At 36.3% G+C, this 21,195-nt stretch overlaps 1 protein-coding gene across 1 annotated transcript in view; it reads left to right on the top strand.

Annotated features, from left to right (window-relative positions):
* Window positions 1-17,052: 17,052 nt before the first annotated feature.
* The window catches only part of PLA2G4A (phospholipase A2 group IVA), a 166,303-nt gene continuing 162,160 nt past the window's right edge, over window positions 17,053-21,195 (top strand). Inside the window, exon 1 of the mRNA XM_045452710.1 lies at window positions 17,053-17,378. The gene's annotated coding sequence lies outside the window, so the exon portion shown is untranslated. The remainder of the gene's footprint in view (window positions 17,379-21,195) is intronic.

Genomic DNA, 21,195 nt, shown 5'->3' on the forward strand with positions numbered 1-21,195 from the left:
TCTTTTTTCTTTTTAATCAGCCACCAAATAGTACTGACTCCTCTTTTCAAAGTTGTTTCACATTTTTCCTTTCTTCTCCATAACCGTGGGCCTCCTCTAGTCCAGATGGTCATCACCAAAGCCTGGAGTTTTAGAGGAATGTCTTGGCTAATCTCTCTGCTTCTAGGCACATTAAATATCTGACTAAAGCAGTGATTTGATCTTGTCACCTTTGAGCATAAAACCCTCCAGAGACTCATAATTGCCTATCAAATAGTTCTTCAGCCCAGCATTCAGGGTCATTCAGTACTATTATTTGTCCCTTGACTTTGTATTCAGAACATCTTCTGCTACAGCTCATCAGGTGAGGGAGTCTTCCCAATGTCTTGCATAAGACATGCTTGTTATTGAAACTAGAGCTTTACTTTTGTAACCCTACAGATAAGAATGTCTCCTTCCTCTTTCAATTACAGGTCCCATTTTCCAAAGTTCAAGTCCAAACTTTTACTTGAAATATTATTCCCTTTCTTACAGAATTTAGAAATAAAAATATTGATGATACAATTACAGTGCTTCCTTTGTGCCTCAAATCCTAACGCTATGTAATCTGGGTGACTTGAGGCAGAGAATAATGTACTATTTTTTCACTGTTGAGAGACAGTGCGGTAAGCAATAGTCTGTGAAGCTAGAAGGCCAATTTCAAACTCTGCTTATGGTTAAGAAAATTTGGAAGAGTCATATCAACACTTGGTACTTGGTTTTCTTGTGTGTAATATGGAGATGATAATATCCACCTTACAGGATTATTATAGGATCAAATAAGAGAATGTCTGTTGAAAATCGCAAAGCCCCATTAGGTTTATTATTACCATTACTATTATTATTATTATTATTATTATTATTATTATTATCATTATCATCATTATTATTGTTTTTTTCCCCCTTGTGCATATGTAGTTTCAAACCCTCAATTCGGGTATAAGCTTTTGGAAGAGAAGTGTTGAGTCATTCTTTCCTTTTTAATTCCCCCGTGGTACATAATGATACAGTGTATAATAAAGATCTGAATGTTTACAAAAAGAAAAGTTGGAAGGGTTGTGGTAACCCACAAATCAATTTTTGTTTTGCTAATAAAAAGAAATATGGAGTGGAAGATTAGCATTGTGAAGATTAATGCTGCTTTCATTGAGAGATTATCTCATAATGATGAAAATAGTCTTACTACTGAAAAATTTTGAACCACAAGAACTCTTAAAAGATTCCAAGATAAATAATTTATAGCTCCTCAGGGGAGAATGAGGTTAAAATTCTGTAGGGAGCGAGTGAACCAAAGAGAGGGGACTTAAGTATGTAAGCAATGTGAAAAATAAAACTATAATAGAAAATGTTTGGCAAAATTCTGGGAAGGTGGCTTACCTCTTACACAAAATAACTTATTAAAGAGATTAAAGCTTAAGTCACTTATATAGTTAAATTTCTAATGTTCAATCAACTGAAGGGTTGATAGCTTATATGATAGATTATGGTATTATAAGAAAACTAATGTAGGGGCACTTGTGTGGCTCAGTTAAGCGTCTGACTCTTGGTTTCAGCTCAGGTCATGATCTCACAGTTCATGGGTTCAAGCCCGTCATCAGAGTCTGTGCTGAGGGTGTGGAGCCTGCTTGGGATCCTCTCTCTCCTTCTCTCTCCCTCTCTCTCAGCTCTTTCCCTGATCATTCTCTCTCTCTCTTTCTCTCTCTTTCTCTCTCTCTATTGAAATAAACTGAAAAATAAGGAAACTAGAATAAAATTAATAAATTTTCAGTGCTTTCAGAATGATAAGAAACGCTATTAAACTTCTAATAATGACATGCTGACTTGAGTTACCCCATACTGTAACTAAAATTAGATCCTGAGCCCATGAGAATGTTCAAGGTTAGGAATAGCTGGTAAGAAGAGGAGCACCATACATGTGTATGTATGAAGGGCGAGAAAGAGAGCAAATAGCCTCGTAAACAGAGGCATCAAATGAGTGTGATGAAACTAGGGGGTGCACTTCAGGGATAATGTCCTGCCTGTCTTTTCACTGCTCTTCTCCACCTTTTATACCTGGGCCTACTTGGCCCCTGTGTTCAGTGCTCAGCTCCACTTCAGACTCTGGAACTAAGAATCTGCTGAAAGCAAAGCAATCAATCTAGTGGCTCTGACAGTCTGGAGAGCAGGAATTTATGGTCAGCTGGCAGAGCAAAGATATTCATTCATTCATTCATTCATTCACTCATTCATTCACTTCTTAATTAATCTAATGTTTATTGACAATTTACTATGTTCCAAGAAATGTTCTTAGCACTTGGATGAGGCCTGAAACCTTACGAAACTTAAATCCCAGTGAAAGGAGTTTGTTTCTGACTAAATGAATAAACAAGTGAAAAAATTGCTAGATGGTAATTGCAATGCAGAAATTAAAGGGAATCACATGGAAGAGAGACTGTTCTTTTCAATTTGGGAGTGGGGAAGGAGCATGAGTAGGGGAGGGCTCTTTGAAGATGTGACGTTTAAACAAAGACCTGGGGGCGCCTGGGTGGCGCAGTCGGTTAAGCGTCCGACTTCAGCCAGGTCACGATCTCGCGGTCCGTGAGTTCGAGCCCCGCGTTGGGCTCTGGGCTGATGGCTCAGAGCCTGGAGCCTGTTTCCGATTCTGTGTCTCCCTCTCTCTCTGCCCCTCCCCCGTTCATGCTCTGTCTCTCTCTGTCCCAAAAATAAATAAACGTTGAAAAAAAAAATTAAAAAAAAAAATAAATAAAAAATAAATAAAAATAAACAAAGACCTGAAGTCAAGAAGGAGTCACAAGCATATACCCATGGATATGTGACCGGGATGAACATAGTCTGACAGAGCAATTCCCAGCAGACAGACTAAGTCAAAAACCCTGGGAGGCCAATGTGGTCAAGAAGGAGTAGACAAGAAACAAATGACTTAAGTATGCAAGTTGGCTAAGGGAGAATGAGGATCCTGGGAGGAAGGATCTCAGGAACTCAAACCACAATTCTGAGGTATATGGAAGTTGAGAGTTAGTTCAAAGAGGAGGAGTCCAGGGGCTGGGTGTGGGCATATGTGTGAGATTCAGTCACGGATAAACTGAGCAATGTTAGAATTGGATACAGTTTGCTGTAAGTAAGGAACCAGAAGTTATCTTGGATCTGAGGCAGTGTTTTCTGGTATTGGACTTTATAGTAACTGTAATAATTTTTCTGGTGGTCTACCACCTACCTGTGGCAGGCTCCTGTTTCCTCTTTGCCTTTATACCTTTTACTCATCTTTGCCTGTTGGTTGAAATCAGGTGTCCCATACTCCTTAATCCAACTCCCAAATCATGGAGGAGTTTAGGAGTCCTTACTCAGGGATCCCTCCCTGAATGCATAGTATATTACTATTCTCATATAGTCACATTGCTTTATGTTTGTATTTTTATTTTTGCTGCTATGTGTGGTTTTTCAAGGTGAGGGATTTATGTCTTATTTTTCTTTATATCCCAAGTTATCGATATAGCGTCTGACACAGGGAAGTGTTCTATTTTTTTGATTGAATAAATTAATGAAAGACTAAGTAGATGATAGCTTATTCAAATCCTTTGTGAAATTAGGCAGAGCGACTATATAAAATAAGAGTAAAGTGTATGAGTATGTCTGATACGTGCCAAGTTCTTTACTTCAATCATGTCTGCTAATTCTCATAGCAAGTCAGTGTGGTAAGCAGTGAAATCATCTATCCTTTAGAGACAAGTAAATTGCAGCTCAGAATCAAGAAAGAGCAGAAACAAAGCCATACATCTAGTGATTTAGCAAGGCTGGGAAACGATGCTGGGTTCTGTCCAGTTTGCCCAGGATCACAGCACGGATGGAGTTGAACTCACAGATATGTGTATAAGAAGGAGGATTTCCTGCCAGGGAGCAGACAGTTCCTGATTGCCGTGAACTTTTTTTGACTTATTAGGTGATGGAGAACCATTAAAGTTTCTGAGTGAGAGCCTAAAATGTCATATGCTACGGTGGATACGATCTTTGAGATCATTATTCTCACTACTCTGGCTACTGCTGCACAGGCTGAATCACAGAGAGACCTGTTAGGGGGTGATCATAGTCCACCAGCTGTGGAATTGTGAAGAACTGCAGTTCTGTATGTCCCCAGAACTAAGAAAGAAAGTAAAAATAATTTAGGAGACATTGAGGAGGAAAAAAAAGGACAGAACTTAAAAAGTCTCATTGGGTGTGAGATAACAAGGAGAGCGTTCATTCAAGAATAACTAGGGTTTTGAGTCCACGGATCTTAAGAGCACTGGGGAGTTTGAGATGGCATCAAATTTGAGGGGTGTACTAAATGCTGCTTATAATTCATTACATTTTTTAGATATACTAGTGGTCCACTAAAAGATCATGGAGTGGGTGAATGCAAATCAGTGTGCAGTTCATGTCTCAGTTCCTCATTTAGAAACTGGTAAGAGTTTTCTTAGGTGATTTTCAGGGTCAGTATCCTCTCTAAATTCATAATATTCAGGAATTGGAGCAGTTTATTTTCTTTATATGCCCCTCCTTTCGCTTCCCTCTTCTTATTTCAAAATGAGGGCCTGAAAGTGATCATGATCTGGATGAACAAATATGTTTACAACAAGTATATTATTAGGAATCTTTCCCGGGTTTTGTACACACAAACTGCATTTTTTGGTCTTCTAGTCTTGGAAATGTTTGTGACTGCTTCTTGGCTTTTGTAAGCATTGCTCCGCACAACCACCTGTTTTCTTTCTTGTCTTAACTGCTTGGGATGGGGCTGTTTTCTATCATGATTTTCTCCATTTGATAAAACTCTTCTTCTGCTTACCTTACTTTCAATCATTTCACCGTAGCACACCCCCAGAAATGGCTAAGAAACCTTGCTGTCATCAACCATCTAGTTGAAGTATGTCACAGAGTCTTAAACATTCATTCTAGAACCTCAATATGGGACACCTGCCATACCAAGAAGAGTTTTTCCAAAATAACCAAATGGGAATACATCAAATTAAAAGCTGCTCAGCAAAAGAAATGATCGACAAAATGAAAAGACAACTTATGGAATAAGAAAGTTATTTGCAAATCACATATCTAACAAGGGTTACTATCCAAAATATATCAAGAATTCGTGTAACTCAAAAGCAAAAAAAAAAATTCAAATAAAAATGAACTAAGATCCTGAATATACAAAGAAGACATGCAAATGGCTAATAGGTAGATGAAAAGGTGCTAAGCATCACTAATCTTCAGAGAAATGCAAGTCAAAACCTCAGTGAGATATCACCTAACATCTGTTGGAATGTCTTATCATCAAAAAGACCAGCAATAACAGGTGCTGGCAAGAATGTGGAGAAAAGAGAGCCCTTGTCCCTTGCTAGTGGGATTATAAATTTGTTCAGCCACTATGGTAAACGGTATGGAAGTTCCTGGGAAAAAATTAAAAATAGAACCACCATATGATATGGTAGTATATTCTAATTGACCCACTAAATGATCTAGTAAATTCTAATTTGGAGTATTTATCTGAAGGAAGTGGAAATACTTTGTTGAAAGATATCTACATTTCCTTGTTTGTAGCAGCATTGTTCACAAGAGTCAAGACATAGAACAACCTAAATTGTCTATCTATCTATCTATCTATCTATATGTATATAATGGGATATTGTTCAGTTATAAAAAAGGAAAAATTCTGCCATTTGTGACAGCATGGATGGATCTTGAGGGCATTATGCTAAGTGAAATAAGTCAGAAAAAGACAAACACTATATGTTCTCACTTACGTGTGGAATTAAAAAATCACCAAGAAGACCCAAATTCATAGAAAAAGAGACCAGATTTGTGGTTACCAGAGCCAGGGGATGGAGGGTGGGGGAGCTGGATGAAAGGGGCCAAAAGGTACAAAATTCCAGCTATAAGGTAAATAAGTACTGGGGATGTCATGCTAAAAGAGTAAATCCTAAAAGTTCTCATAATAGGGAAAAAAACATTTTAATTTTGTTCGTCTCATATCTCTATGAGATTATGGATGTTAACTAAAGTTATTGTGGTGATACTTTCACGAAGTATGAAACTCAAGTCGTCCTTACATGTTTTAGAGCAGAATAAATGTTATAATTATTAGGAAGTTCTGCCTGTGCAAAATGGTGAGTTTGGCTAAACTTGTTTTAAGTTATATAGATAAAAAAAAAAGAACCTGAAGAAAACAACAACAAAAAAACCGTGGTCTTTCAAATCAGGAAGACTTGACTTTGGATCTCTGCTCAAATACTTAGTAATTTACCTTAGGCAATTTAATCATAAGCCTTAGTTTCCCATTTATAAAGTGTGGATAATACCCTTCCACAGTGCGGTTGAAAATTAAATGAAATACTATAACTTTTCTGGACACCAATAAGTGCTTGCTGTATCCAAACTTCTGTCTACCTACTACATCCCTTTGGATGAGAATATTTTCCATCCATCTGCTTGATCCAGACTGCTTTCCACAAGGAAACATACAAATGTTAACTTTCCCATTACTTCTCATATCAAAACTTACCTCTTCAATTAATTAGAAATTTGAGGGCTGCCTGGGTGGCTCAGTCAGTTGGGCATCTGACTTTAGCTCAGGTCATGATTTCCTCGTTCGTGAGTTTGAGCCTGGAGCCTCCTTCAGATTCTGTCTCCCTCTCTCTCTAGCATCCCCCTGCCACTCACTCATGCTCTGTCTCTCTCTGTCTCTCAAAAATAAATAAACGTTAAAAAAATTTTTTTTAATTGTGAATCTGAGCCAAAATTAGTTACAAAAATGTTTATCAAAGTTTTGCTTATAAAAGAGAACAAGTGGAAACAGCATATATTGAAATAAGTTATCCTTTAATAATAAATTGTAGTGTGTCCATACATTGTGATATTGTACAACCATTAAAATATATCTTATTAGCATGGAAAAATATTTTTAGCGTGCCTCCATAGGTAAAAATAAAGATTAAAAACAGGTATTTTACAATGGTATTAAAATGATATGTAAATGCATAGAATAAAAAACAGAGTGATATACTAAAAATTATTAGCCAATGTTATCTCTAGGTGGGGGCATGTGTGATTTTTATTCTCTGTCTTCTATGGAACTAGGAACAGTGGCTATGACTTCTGTAACACAGGATGTAAGATGTCACATTTCTTTTATTTTCCTAAATAAAAATCGAATTGTTCCTAGCCCTTATCTGGCTAGAAAATTTAATTTCAAGCATTATCGAAATTTCTTTCCACTTAAAATTGTCAAGATTGCACAAGCACCCTGTGGATCTTGTAAAGTTCCAGACATTTAAATAGAATCCTCTGATTTTGATATATTCTGATTACCAATGATCATCCCATACCTAAGCCACATTATGTCTTGAAATTTGAGAGCTGTTCTGTCTCTACGCCAATCTTGAGCTCTGGGAACGCCTGCAGATACAGCCCAATGTTATCTGGGGCACCCTGCATTTTGTAATCTCATCTCTTCTTTCCTCTTCAGATTGTTTTTCAAATTTTCATATAGCAAAACTGTTCCCTACTAAGAATAAGCTGGTTTCTTTTTCATGTATTAATTCTTGAAGTAAATGGTACTTTTAAGATTAATCTTAATAAATTATTAAATAGTTAATATGTATCGCCGTGGATTACTTATGTATTACTATGTAATCATATATATTACTTACTATGAATAGGGCACAAATTTTATTTATTTAATAATTTTATTAAATTATCCCTATATTTAAATTAAATTAAATATAATATAAATTTAATATAAATTAAATATTAATATTTATATTAAATTATCCCTATCCCTAATTTTATTTATTTATTTTTTTAATGTTTATTTATTTTTGAGACAGAGAGACAGAGGTGAGTAGGTGAGGGACAGAGTGAGAGGGAGACACAGATTCTGAAGAAGGCTCCAGGCTCTGAGCTGTCCGCACAGATCCCGATGTGGGGCTCGAACTCGTGAACCATGAGATCTTGACCTGAGCTGAAGTCAGACACTCAATCAACTGAGCCAACCAGGTGCCCCCAAAAAGTCCCTAATTTTAAATGGAGTCTCTGAATCATCAATCTTTTTTTTTAAGCATTTAACAACTTTTTAAAAAATTGAAGTATGGTTGTCACACAATGTTACATTAGTTTCAGGTGTACAAAACAGTGATATGAAATTCTGTATGTTATACTATGCTCACCCTATGTGTAGCTCCCATCTGTCACCATACAACACTATTTTAATACCATTGACTATATTCCCAATGCTATACCTTTTATCCCATGACTTATTCATTCCATAACTGAAAGCCTGTACCTCCTATTCCTTTTCACTCATTTTGTTCATCTCTCCTTCCCTCTCCCCTCTAGCAACCACCAATTTGTTCTCTATATTTATGGATCTGTTTCTGGTTGTTGTTGTTGTTTATTTATTTACTTTGTTTTTTAGATGCCACATATAAGTGAAATCATATGGCATTTGTCTTTTTCTGTCTGACTTATTTCATAATGCTTTCACATGCTGTTTCATATCATAATACCTTCTAGGTCCATCCATGTTGTCACAAGTGGCAAGATATCATTCTTTTTGTGACTGAGTAATATTCCATTGTAAAGATTTATCACATCTTCCTTAACCATTCATCTATTGATGGACACTTGGGTTGCTTCCATATCTTATCTATTATAAATAATACTGCAATAAACATAGGAGTGCATATATCTGTTTTGCTTGTTTGTTTCAAAATTTATTTATTTTGAGAGAGAGAGCATGAGCAGGGGAGGGACAGACAGAGAGGGAGAGAGGGGATCTCAAGCATGCTCCATGCTGCCAGTGCAGAGCCTGATGCAGGGCCTGAACTCACCAACCATGAGATCATGACCTGAGGCAAAACCAAGTGTTGGATGTTTCACCGACTAAGCCACCCAGGCACCCCTATCTTTTTCAGTTAGTGTTTTCTTTTTTTTTTTTTTTTCTTTCAGTTAGTGTTTTCATATTATTTGGGTAGATACCCAGTAGTGGAATTACTAGATTGTATGAATCATCAATCTTATGAAAATTATCTCCTACCATATGGCCAGATAGCCATTCCCCGACAGTCTTGCTACCTGCTCTTGATCTGAGGGATGGGAGTTACCAGTACTCTGTAAATAAACAAATCACCTGGTTCTTTTCTACCTTGTCTCCATGTTTGCTTCCTCTCATAATTCTCTATAACAATTTGGGCTTTGCAAACATAACTGACAGGGGAGATGAAAGGAAGTAAGGATTTGAGGTTAGTAATCTCCATGCTTTGTAATGGCTGCTTTAGTATTCATAAAACTTAAAAAATCCTTTGTCGATGGAACATGAAGTCATGGTTGGGAATGGAGAAGGAGAATATACCCATAGCCAGGAGAACTCAATACAAAAGGATGGTACATGCACTTTCGAAATGTTCAACAATGAGCTTCTAACCTATTTAGTATGAATTTTTTTTAACAATAATTTAGCAGGAAATAAAACAAAGCATGTGTATATTAAAACTACAAACTTTCTCATTTCCTATTTACTTGGGAGCTTTTTCTTTGACTTCTTGCGCTCAATTTATCTGTGAATAGCCAATGGGAAATGGCTATAAAAAGACATACGTAATTGGAGGTCAAAGGTTTGATTTAAACTCTGACTTTGATGTTCAATCTTGGGTAAATCACTCACCCTCCCAGAGTCCATTGCATCCTGTCCTTCCAGTGGAATGATAACAACGTGGCCTGGGGCAATGCTGTCAGGACCCCAGTTCATCCCAGAGGTCACTTGCAAATCTAGTGTATGATTCCCATGTACTGGGAAGACTTTCTTCCCTAAGCACTCATGTCTGCTGCTCTGAGGACTTAAAAACAGAGGACATGTTTTATAATCCCAAATCTCTGTGTTTCCTGAGTTGTGTTTCACAACTTTCAGGGGGAAATACTGATTCCAACTAAGAATAAACTGACTTGTTTTCAGATGTAAGTTCATGAGACAAACAGCAACTTGAAGATTAAACCATAAATCTTAATAAGACATTATTAAATATACTATGTATAAAACATTAAGCCTCTAAATTTGAACAATCTTATACAGATTATCTTCCCCTACCATGTAGTATGGTCTGATTTATTCATACAGTTGACTTTTGTTGAATTTTTTCAACCCTCCATTTCCATCCTTTCCATCTTGATAGGCTTCCTCTTCAGGAAGTCTTGACACAGTAATGACTTTGGTTTCTCCCTCCCCACATCACTGTCTCTACCCCTCAGTCTGTCCTGCTGTCTTCCAGATTACTAGTTTAACAGTGTCATTTCCCCTGCTGAGATCCAAAACATCAAAATCCATCTCTGACAAGTAATTGGCTACCAAAATTAAAACAAAATGGTGCAACTAACCACTACCAACTTTGATAACTGGGAAGTTTCTTATTCACTGCAGGAAAATGTCTAAATTTCTATATTATTAAAGAATTTTTATTTTTATTCATTTTTTATAACAAATCTTAAAGCCTGACCCCCAACATACATTTCTAAATTTACCTCCCTCCTATTGCTCTCCCCACAAACTCTCATCTCCTACAATTGCCTTTGTACTTCCTGCCAACCATGAATTCCAGTCTTTGCCTTTTCTACTTAAATTTATAACAACCCATAAAATCCCAATCCTGGTTTCATGGCCCAGTTTGGGGATTTTCAGATTTAACTTAGTGCTCCTGTGTCTCTATTTCCTCCCTCTAGCACTTCCTGTTCAGGACACTTAGAATGGTTTTCAGTCATACACATCTTTCATATTTCATGCCACCAATACAGGTTTCTGTGCTTGTACATTCTTCTCACACTCAGTTTCATGGCTATTTTCATCTTTCAAGCCTCAATTGACATGTATCTTCAGAGAGAACTTTCCTGGACATGTTGATTTTTTTTTTTTTTTTTTGTCACCATCTTGTCTTATTTTGTTCCTTGCCTCCCCATCCACTAGGATATAAGATCCATGAAAATATGAACTTTGTTAATGCAGTTTTCTCTCTCTCTAGCCCCTAATAATATGCTAGGCACATGATACGTAGGCAAGACTGCAGGGGAATGGCTACATTAAGTCCTGGGTAAAGTTGGACTATGTTTTCAGGACTTTTTAGGAGCCAATCTTATCACAAAACAGATAAGCTTCTTATTTTCAAGAGATGACGTGACTTGGCCCATGAGTTTATCAGTGTAACTTAAGTTTTGCCTTCCCAAGTAAATTATAGATTTTAAAAAGGATCTTCCAGCATAGATATTTAAAAATTATTGTATATGAGTGATCAAATGAATGAATCCTATTATTGGTGAATGGATGCTATTTATTAAATATATGTTATATCCAAAGAGAATGCTATATAAGGGTTGGCAGAACATTCCAAAACAAATGACCATATGTAACAAACCATGCATTTATTACAAAATGAGAATGAGTGTTAGGTAAAATAGAAATATCTACAGAACCAAATGAAAGGGAAATTGTTTTTCTAGAACTATTATTTGTAGCAAAATAGTCACACTCTTTTCTCTCTTCCTATTTTAGTGATAAATCAAAATATTATTTGATATTATAATGCTTTCTTTAACTGTATCAAATTATAAGCAAGAATGGACATACAACTGGTTAGGATATTAGTCTTTTGTTTTTAATTCAGTTTTTGAACCAGTCTGCTGCTATTTTCAGGAAAGTAAAAGTATCTCAGTAGGATATTAATTGAGAAATATTTAATTATTTTGTGTTAGCAATGTTCTCCTCAATGGTCCTATCTATATATAAGTAAAACAGTAGGATCATTTTGTTAATTTGGAATGGATTTGATTATGATGAGTGTTTTGCTTTTTCATAGCACTTTTTGGAATTTTGTTACAGTTGTTGTGAATTATCTCAAATTTCACTCTACCCTAAAAAACAGATTTGGGACAAACTGAGATTAAAGGTTAGATTAAATGTTATGAAATTAAATTCTAGTATGTGACTATCTTTGTTAGTTGGGCGAAGATTAAGAGTTATTTGCTTTTTTTTCATTGTGTTTTCATCAGAGAACAATGACATATCAATGATATCTATATCTATATCCATATCTATCTATCTATCTATCTATATATGGAAGATTTTCCAAAGAGAAATTCTTGGGCATGACAACATATTTGGACAAATAGCAAAAGTGCTTTTGAAGATGCTTAGTCACTGGTTTTATAGACATAAGTACAGGAATGCTGTTACTATCTTAGCCCTCTTATGAAAACAGTACTGACATCTCTCAGAGCTCAGTTACTTGAAGAAGCCTAGACTTTCACTTAGCAGTAATTCTTCCTACTCAGGATTACCTTCAAAGCAAAGGACATGGACTCAGATTCTCTCATGGTCATCAGCATATTTAAATTCCAAGAGCACAAGCATTTTTAAAATTCTGTTAAGTGCTGGCAAGTTGGTCTCTGATCCATGTAATTGGGCTGGTGCCCATTCTGACAGAATTGCTAAAACTAGCCAAGCATTTTCTTTACCAAATTATGGGGGATCTTAGAGAGCAGAAAACAACTTGCTAAATTATTTCCTTGAGTAGGTTAAACGTTGGACAACTTGGCTTTGTCAAAAGTTCCTGAACGTGGTGTATCTGTAGTCCCAATTTTCTACCGTGTATTAAGTCACATTAATTGTTGAATGTATGACCCATTCTAATTGTACAATATAAATTTACAATTTGTGATAAAATCCAAAGGGATCCTGATTTGATTTTCACTTCTTTATCTGTAAGAAAAAAATAAATATTTTTAAGGTATAGTAGTAGAAGTCCACAGAAGGGTGGAGAAAACTGCATGGTAGGAGTCTGGCAATAAAATGATCTGACTTGTAGGGAAGTTTTTTCTGGGAATGAAGTCTATGGTGATGTTAAGAGGGGAAAGGAGATGCAGGGGTGAATCCCAATGATAATATATGAAAGTAATAGTAATGTAAGAGTATAAATTAATATTTCACAGCAAAATGATAAGGAAACTGTAGACATAAAAATTTTGAATATAGAAACCCAAAGATGAATGAAGGAGTTGGGAGTGGGAAGGAGAGGCAAGACAGTGACCATTTGCTGATGAAGAAGAGAGTGATGGAATGTTCTAGCCTGGCTACTTAGAGGTTTCATTTCCTACCAGTGGCTCTACCACCACCACCACCGTCAGGGATTTGGTTGGCTTGGGACAAAGCTGGACAGATGGTTCAACAACACTTGCTATGAGATAGTATGATATACTGGAAAAATTGTCAAGTTTGCCAGACTTGGATTGAAATTCTAACTTCACTGCCAATTTTCTGGGTTTATGTAATATTAGGATTCCAAATAAAGATAATAATGCCTGATTTCATGATTATAGTGAAGGATGCTACAAATGTAGTAATAATACAAACTACCTAGCTCCTTATAGGCTCTATTTAAAGAGTAACAGTGATATTACTAGTGCTTTATTTGTTATAGTCCTCTTACTATATTAAAAAAAAAATTAAGAAGGAAAACATTTTAAAGAAGTAGTACTCCTAACATGTTCAATTAAAAATAATAATTAAGAGGGGCACCTGGGTGGCTCAGTTGGTTAAGCGTCCGACTTCGGCTCAGGTCATGATCTTGCGGTCCGTGAGTTCGAGCCCCGCGTCCGGCTCTGTGCTGACAGCTCAGAGCCTGGAGCCTGTTTCGGATTCTGTGTCTCCCTCTCTCTCTCTGACCCTCCCCCATTCATGCTCTGTCTCTCTCTGTCTCAAAAATAAATAAACGTTAAAAAAAATTTTTTTAATAAAAATAATAATTAAGAGAAAATTATTGCTTCCACTTTTCAGGTCAAAATACTGATGTAAATGTATGGCTGTGGTCAATGTATATGAAAAGTACAGGTGATTCTAGTAGATATTTAGCTATTCAAATATAGTTCTTATAGTTCACAAATACTTTCTAGTTCTGTGCTTTCATCATGCCACCTAATTATTAAATTTATTATAAATACATTTTAATTAGAGTCTGTTCCATTCCTAATTTCTGATTAGCTTCATATTACCAGGAATTTCACTACCATTGGGGGAGGGGGGGCTAGAAAAACTAAACTTTCTCTTCTTTAGTAATGATGAAAATGCAGCAGCAAGTAGAATGTTATCTGGGTGTCAGGTTCCAGATATTTTTGAGCCCAAAATCGTAGATAACAGATTCAACACATATCCTTTGAGCCCCTAATGTCATGTGGACTTGGGGAGTGGGGGAAAGGGTTGATTAGAATGAAGAAGGCTTGTTTCCTGTCATCATAGACCATAAAATATTTTTGCTTTCATGGCCAAGTATAAAACAAATTGACTAGTGCTCAAATGAATGTTCTTTCTCAAGTGGAAAGATTTTTTATGCCGGAAAGGGGAGCTGGTAGAGAAATTTTCCAAAGTGGCAACTGAGTTAAGCTTTGCAGGATGATTATTTCAGTGGAATTTAAGGGAAAGGTGTGCAAGGAGAATTCATTTCTGTGCTGAGACAAAGATGAGGGTCAATTAGCTGGATGCCAAAAAAAAAAATTCACAGGTGAGAATGTCTTCGATTTTCTTTGATTCAGGAGTTTTACTAACTTGATTTTATTAGTACTTAAAGACAGGAATGACTCATATGAATGATGTTCATAGACAGATAAGTGGTAAGAATACCAGGTTATTATTTTACTATAAATACAGTTGCAGAATGCACCAGAATACTCAACCATAGTGGACAAGAAGGACATATTATTCTGAGCAAATCGGTGAACATTTAGAATCTTCTCTATCTGCAGTCTGGATTAAACTTTCCTATCCAACTCTTAGCACTCTGAGTATCAATTAGCGTACTAGCTAATCATTTTCACTGAATGTATGGATTTTACTACAAATAGTATCTCATTCCTCAAGCCCAAGCTCATAGGAGACAAATCATTTTTGCGTAGTTAAGAGTATAGGATATGTGAAGCAGAAGTTGTAAAAAAATAGAAAGCAACTTCATATAAAGAAAAGCCAATTATAAAACCATCAAGTTCTTCTTTTCTATTTTTTGAGCCATGAGTTTTGACAAGTAGGTACTTCCGTATTAATTCCTTCAGCCACTTCTAAGACTTTCCATTTGCTTACTTATCCAGTGCTAGTTGTTATTAGGGCTTATTATTAGAGCTTATTATTCCCAGTCTAAAATTTTAAGATGTTGATGAGTAACAAATGGTATGAAACTCATTGACTAGTAATAATGCAAAAGGAGGGACTGGATTTAAAGGGGCTGCTACCACACCTTCAGTTTCAGATGGGTTGCACCTGTAGTCCTCCTAAATGATCTTCATTGATCACAGGCCCAGGGAAGAGGGGTCTTCAGATCTAATTGGTCCTACAGCCTGAGGCAGTCTATGCATGCAGTGTCTCTCTCACCTAGTGGAGGTGGAGGTCCTCGGAGCCAGTAACATAATTTTGGAGAAAATAGGACAAAGTGAACGTAGTAAATCTGAATTTGTACCATCCATTTACGGGTCTGTGTAAACAGTGAGATCATAGGTAAGGAGCCAAAATGGATGTGGGCACAGAGGACACAGAATGAAGCAATGGGAGGTGGTCTATATCAGTTATAGAGAGGGGGAGACATACTTGCAGAAGCTTTTGTTCACTGCAAGTATGGAAATACGTCGGTCTCATTTAGGAAGTTTGCTAAGAGGCAAACATCTCCCCATATGTTTTCACTCTAGCCATAGCATATACTGAATTTTTCTTTAAAAGCCTTTCATCAAAACATTTTCCTATTTTTAACATGTAACATATTAGAAATCCTCTCTCTCCGAATATTGAGAGCTACAACTTTTGATTATCAAACTGACTAGAACAGTATGAAGCTCATGAAAAGGGAGTCTTTTTCTGTCACAGTCGTAGGATGAACTTGCCCTGTGAAACATACTCTTTCACCAATTATACCCGGGGGAGGGGTGAGAAATAGCAGCGTGTTCTCTGCTCCTCTGTTGCACACACACCACCTTTCAAGAAATTCAGGGTCTTCTTTGAAAAGAAAAATATCTTGATCCCCTGAGACACTACAGGCCTTTTTTAGGAAGGAGAGATTTATAGTATGCCAGGTTGCATTTATGGGGGAAAAAAACAAAAAACAAAAAGGAGTTGATTCTTGGGCTGCAGAAAGCAGATGATCGAGAAGCCATAATGACAGAGTTTGCAGAAATTACATTCTTTGAAAATGTTACAAGAGAGCTAGGAGAATGTGCTCAGTATTTGATTAAAAGCAAAACTAGAAGGCCCTGAAAACATGATATACTAAATGAATATGTCAGTCTTTAAAAACACTGATCCATTCTTGCGGAATTTGGATAAATCTAAACAGTACACCTCCCTTATTACTGTGATACCGGGTTTTTCAATTTGTGTTGCCAACTTGTAATTTAACATGATTTGATTTTTCCCTCTATATCTCAACAGGTGTATTACAGCCTTTGGTATGCTCTTAATCCTAAATTTACACTCAGTTACCAACTCAGGTGTTTTGAGTTTGGGGAGGAAATATTTGAGTAGATTATATACTTTTAAAATATATTTAGTATTGTTTTATTTCCGTTTAAAACTAGGTTGACTTTTATTATGTATCATATATATAAAGTTATTATATATATTATAAAGAGGTAATGGGAAACTACAATTGTAGTCAATTTACCAAATTAGAAAATTTTTAAATGTGTTAATTAATAAACCTATAATTATCTAACCCAGTGATCTAACCCAACGATTATATCATACTGATATTTTTCCATTGCATTTTTAAAAATTTAAATCCAAGTTAGTTAACACATAGTTCAATAATTAAAGTGGCTTCTATTGTTCTTCAGAATGTATCCATTTTCTATTTTGGGTTTGTTATAAACTTTGCCCTCTTAAAGAATGCAAAAATGCTCTAGGTTATTCATCTTTTCAATTTTGTTACTTGTTGGGGTGGGGGGGAGAGGAAGCTGTAACTACTTAAGGACAAGACGTGCTTCCAGACACATACACACAGAGACACACAGTAGCATCCACGTGGTTTCGGATCAGCTCACTTACATACTATTTAAGCATGTTTTGGGACTTCAGACTCCGGTTCTGAGAAGCTAACATTTACATTTAAGATATCCGCTTCTTCGAGAACATTGCTTTCCCTCGCTTCGTCTTTCATTCCACCTTAAAACAGCTGCGAAGACTGAAGGAAACCAGCCCACAGTTTAGCCCCTCCTACCAAGGATTGGACTTGAACTTCTCTGTCGTCCCGGCTGAAAAAGGATCCTGACAGAAAGCTAGAGGCATAAAGGAGCCTGAAGAATCTCATGTAACTCTGGGAACAGTAAGCAATATATTTACTCTTGCCCCGCTCACTTCTCTCCCCCACGCTCCTTAGCTTTTAAGTTCGTATCTGACTTGGAAGGGAGAAAGGACGGAGGGAAACCTGTGGTTCGCTGCTTTACAAAGTCTGCCTCTCCTCTGCCTTTTGGAAAGGAGACTCAGATCAGGGCACTTAATTTCTTCGTAACAAATGCCAGCTTGCTTCCCGGGGTCTAAAGGCATGGGCGAATGGAACGACAAGGGGTTTCCCTTACTTAGAGCCCCCAAAGAAAGCGACCGTTCGACAGGGCAGTGAGGTGGCTCTTGTTAGAGCTCCACGTGATGCCTCCCTGAGGTTACCGATCCCGGACTAGAGCGGTGTGGTTTTTGACAGCCACTAATACTCCTTAGCGATGGAGTCTGTGGGCTCTGTTAACGTTTTAATTAAAAAAAAAAAAAAAAAAAAAAAAAAAGTCGTTTCGATTACTTATGCAAAGCGTTCCTGGGTTTTTCATATGCTGCAGTGTCAGGAGAAAAGAAAAACAATGTTGAAAAAGGAATTGTAAAACCACTGGTATTCTGATTTGCCCTTCCCTAAGTTAATTGACGAGCCTGGAGAACAGAGCTAGATCCTGAACAAGTTTTGAGCAAATAACAAAGTTAAGTTTTGAGTGTGGATACTATTTTGGTAACTTTGTTTTAGAAAAAGTTAAAAAAGGCATTTGGCTTTGAAATAAGAGTGGCTTAACCTATGTAAGTCTCCTAGAACTTACAATCATTGGAGTGTTAAAAATAATGATTTTCATCTCAAAAAGTAGAACCAGAAACGCTGGTCACACTGGTTGATGATGTAAGCATTTATTCGGCCAAGGCACATGGAGAGTATATACTAGAGGCATCTCATTTGGATGGGTGTCAGTTCTTGGTTAGGATGTTTGCATATACAACCCTTTGAGTTCAAGGAGGATTTGTGTTTTATTTCTGTTTGTTTCAGAAATTTGGAATTGAAGCTGAAGAGATATTTGCAGGGAATCGTAGTGAAACAAACCCTGTTAAGAATTTTAAAATTTCATTCCTGGAGGTCCCTAGACCCTACCAACCAAGTTTGATGTTGGGATAAGAAGCAAGTATTTGCTTCTTTCACTGAGCAAAGGAAGAGTTAAATTTTAAATTAAGCAATAATTGTGAAATGCACAGAGAAGTGTGCATTCTGCATTTGCTCAAAGCAGCTTTGCAGACTTCCTGAAAGGGAAGCACATTTTATGGAACAAGAAACTAAGAAACTTATTTAATAATTTTCCTTTTCCTACTTAAACATAAATGCAAAACACCCCAATTGTGACTTACAGTCCTTTTAACATTGTAAGTCACTTTTGAAGTATTTTGCATTTGTATTTTAATAGGAAAAGGAAAATTATTAAATAGATTTCCTAGTACCTGATAAAAAGTTCATTCCGTAGAGATAATTTGGCCTGTGTTCTTAACCCAGCAGTGTCTTTCCTGGTGTCACTACTTAGAAAGCAAAATCATAAAGCCATGTCATTTGTATATTAAAACACAAGTTCTAGGAATAAAAAAGAGGAAGACAGAGTTAGCTGTGGTTCCTTTTCCTCTTATAAGCCTTGTAATTACCTTCAGTGTTTTCCCCTCCTCTTGCTTGCAGACTTTATAGCTCTAATTTTTCTCAACTTTGCTTTTTTTTTTTTTAAATCACAGACCCTTTTACAAATCTTGTGAAATCTATAAACCATTCCCCAGAATAATGCACGTATGCTCTTCCAAAATGTACAAATTTGGAAACACCATTAGGAAGATCACAAACCCGCCGAAACAATTCATGTCACATGCACATGTAGTACTTCTTAGAACTTTGGAGTTTTCTACTAATATCCAATAATTAGCAAATCATTTCACTGATAAGAAGAATTGTTAAACAGTGAATATTGCAGTGCCCATACTGTCATTCATTCATTAGTGTTCTGGGACTCTAAGCAGTGTGGTGTAATGGAAAAAACTACCAAGTGACCTGGATTCTATACTGAACCCCAGTAATAATTAACTGTGTAATATTAAGCTTGCCATTTTTCTGTAACATCTGATATTTTTAATTGTTGATGCAGTACATTAAACAAGTAGGAAAATAAGTTATATTTTATTGGATTATGGGATGTCTGTATTTGCTGTTTTTATTCCAAAATTCCTAACAATATTTCCCTGCATGATTGTTTTATAGTATTCTTGTTTATTACAAAGATAATTCATACTCACTGCTTAAATTTCATTAAATATAGAAAATTGCAAAGAAGGAAAGGAAAAAATGACCTATAATCCACTCAAGGGCTATTTTTAAAATTTTTTTCAATGTTTATTTATTTTTAAGAGAGAGAGAGAGAAAGAGAGAGAGAGACACACAGTATGAGCAGAGGAGGGACAGAGAGAGGGGGAGACAGAATCTGAAGTAGGCTCCAGGCTCTGAACTGTCAGCCCAGAGCCCTTTGTGGGGCTGGAACTCATGAACGGTAAGATCATGATCCGAGCCCAAGTCGGACATTCAACCACCTGAGCCACCCAGGTGCCCCTCCTCAAGGGCTATTTTTAAAATGTCATTCATTCATTCATTCATTCAGTCAGTCAACAAATATTTATTAACTATTAGGCATCGGTACAGAGACAAAGAGACAGGAATTCATTTATATACATCTGTTTATACTTCTAGACATTTTTCTATACATACACTCACAGGTACATTTTACAAAATTGTGATTACATTTGTTAAAAGGTAAGCTGAAGCATATCAAAAATTTTTAAAGTTTATTTGAGCAACAGTTAAGTGGAATGGGACAGTGCAAAACAAAAGTGGACAGAAGTATTTCCCCAGCAGGCTCTCCAAAAAGAGACTTCTATCAAGAAGGAGTGGAATCAATGTAACAAAATTATTGATTGGCTATAGTTTAAAGCCTAGTTGGCTGTTTGTGATTGGTTGTCCTTAGGTTTCAATATGTAGGGTTAGTTTTTAGACCGTTTTGGACTTTGGTTTGCTTATGTAGACCACCAAGGCATTAGTGTCACCTTATCTATTGGCCTCCTTATTTCATTAGTTTAACACACTACTCTTGCTATTTTATAACGTGCTTACCCCTCAGGCATGATATTGTCTGTTAAAACATGATTTTGTTATCCTTGTGTATAAGTTTGTGTTCATTCTTATCTGAAGCAAATATTATTGAGTCCCTACTGCGTGCCAGGTACTGGACAAGTAATGGCTATCTACCCATGAATACGAGTGCTTCTCACCAGCATGTAATTTTTGGACTGTGGAAATGTTATATTGGCTGATCATTGATTTTTGGATATTCAGGTGGATTTGTTTTCTACTATTACAAATAACGTTTCAGCAAAGACCCTTATGTAAATGTTTGTGCACAACTTTGGATAGATTGTACTTCCTTTGGATAGATTCTTAAGAGTGTACGCCCAGGTTTTAACAAAAGTTCACTACTTATAAGTTGTAAGATCATAAGCCAGTTGCTTTATCAAAGCACTCTTTTCTCCACTGTAAAATAGGAGTAATAATAATAATTGAGTGTTTGAAGGATTCTCAAAAATGCTCAACAGAATTTCACGGAAGGTTAGCAATTATTGTTGCCATTTTGCTCTTGAGAAAAATTGTATCAATTTAGAAGCAGTATGCGAGTGTAGAACTTCCCTGTGCTAATGCTAACACAGTGTTATCAGTCACATGGGACAAACAACAATAAATCCAAAAATTTATTTGTTATATGAAAAATGGTATCTTGTTCAAATGTACATTTTTTTCAGAAATAAGGTTGGGCAATTTT

Source organism: Leopardus geoffroyi, chromosome C3, assembly GCF_018350155.1.
Source record: "Leopardus geoffroyi isolate Oge1 chromosome C3, O.geoffroyi_Oge1_pat1.0, whole genome shotgun sequence".
NCBI classification, from domain to species: domain Eukaryota; kingdom Metazoa; phylum Chordata; class Mammalia; order Carnivora; family Felidae; genus Leopardus; species Leopardus geoffroyi.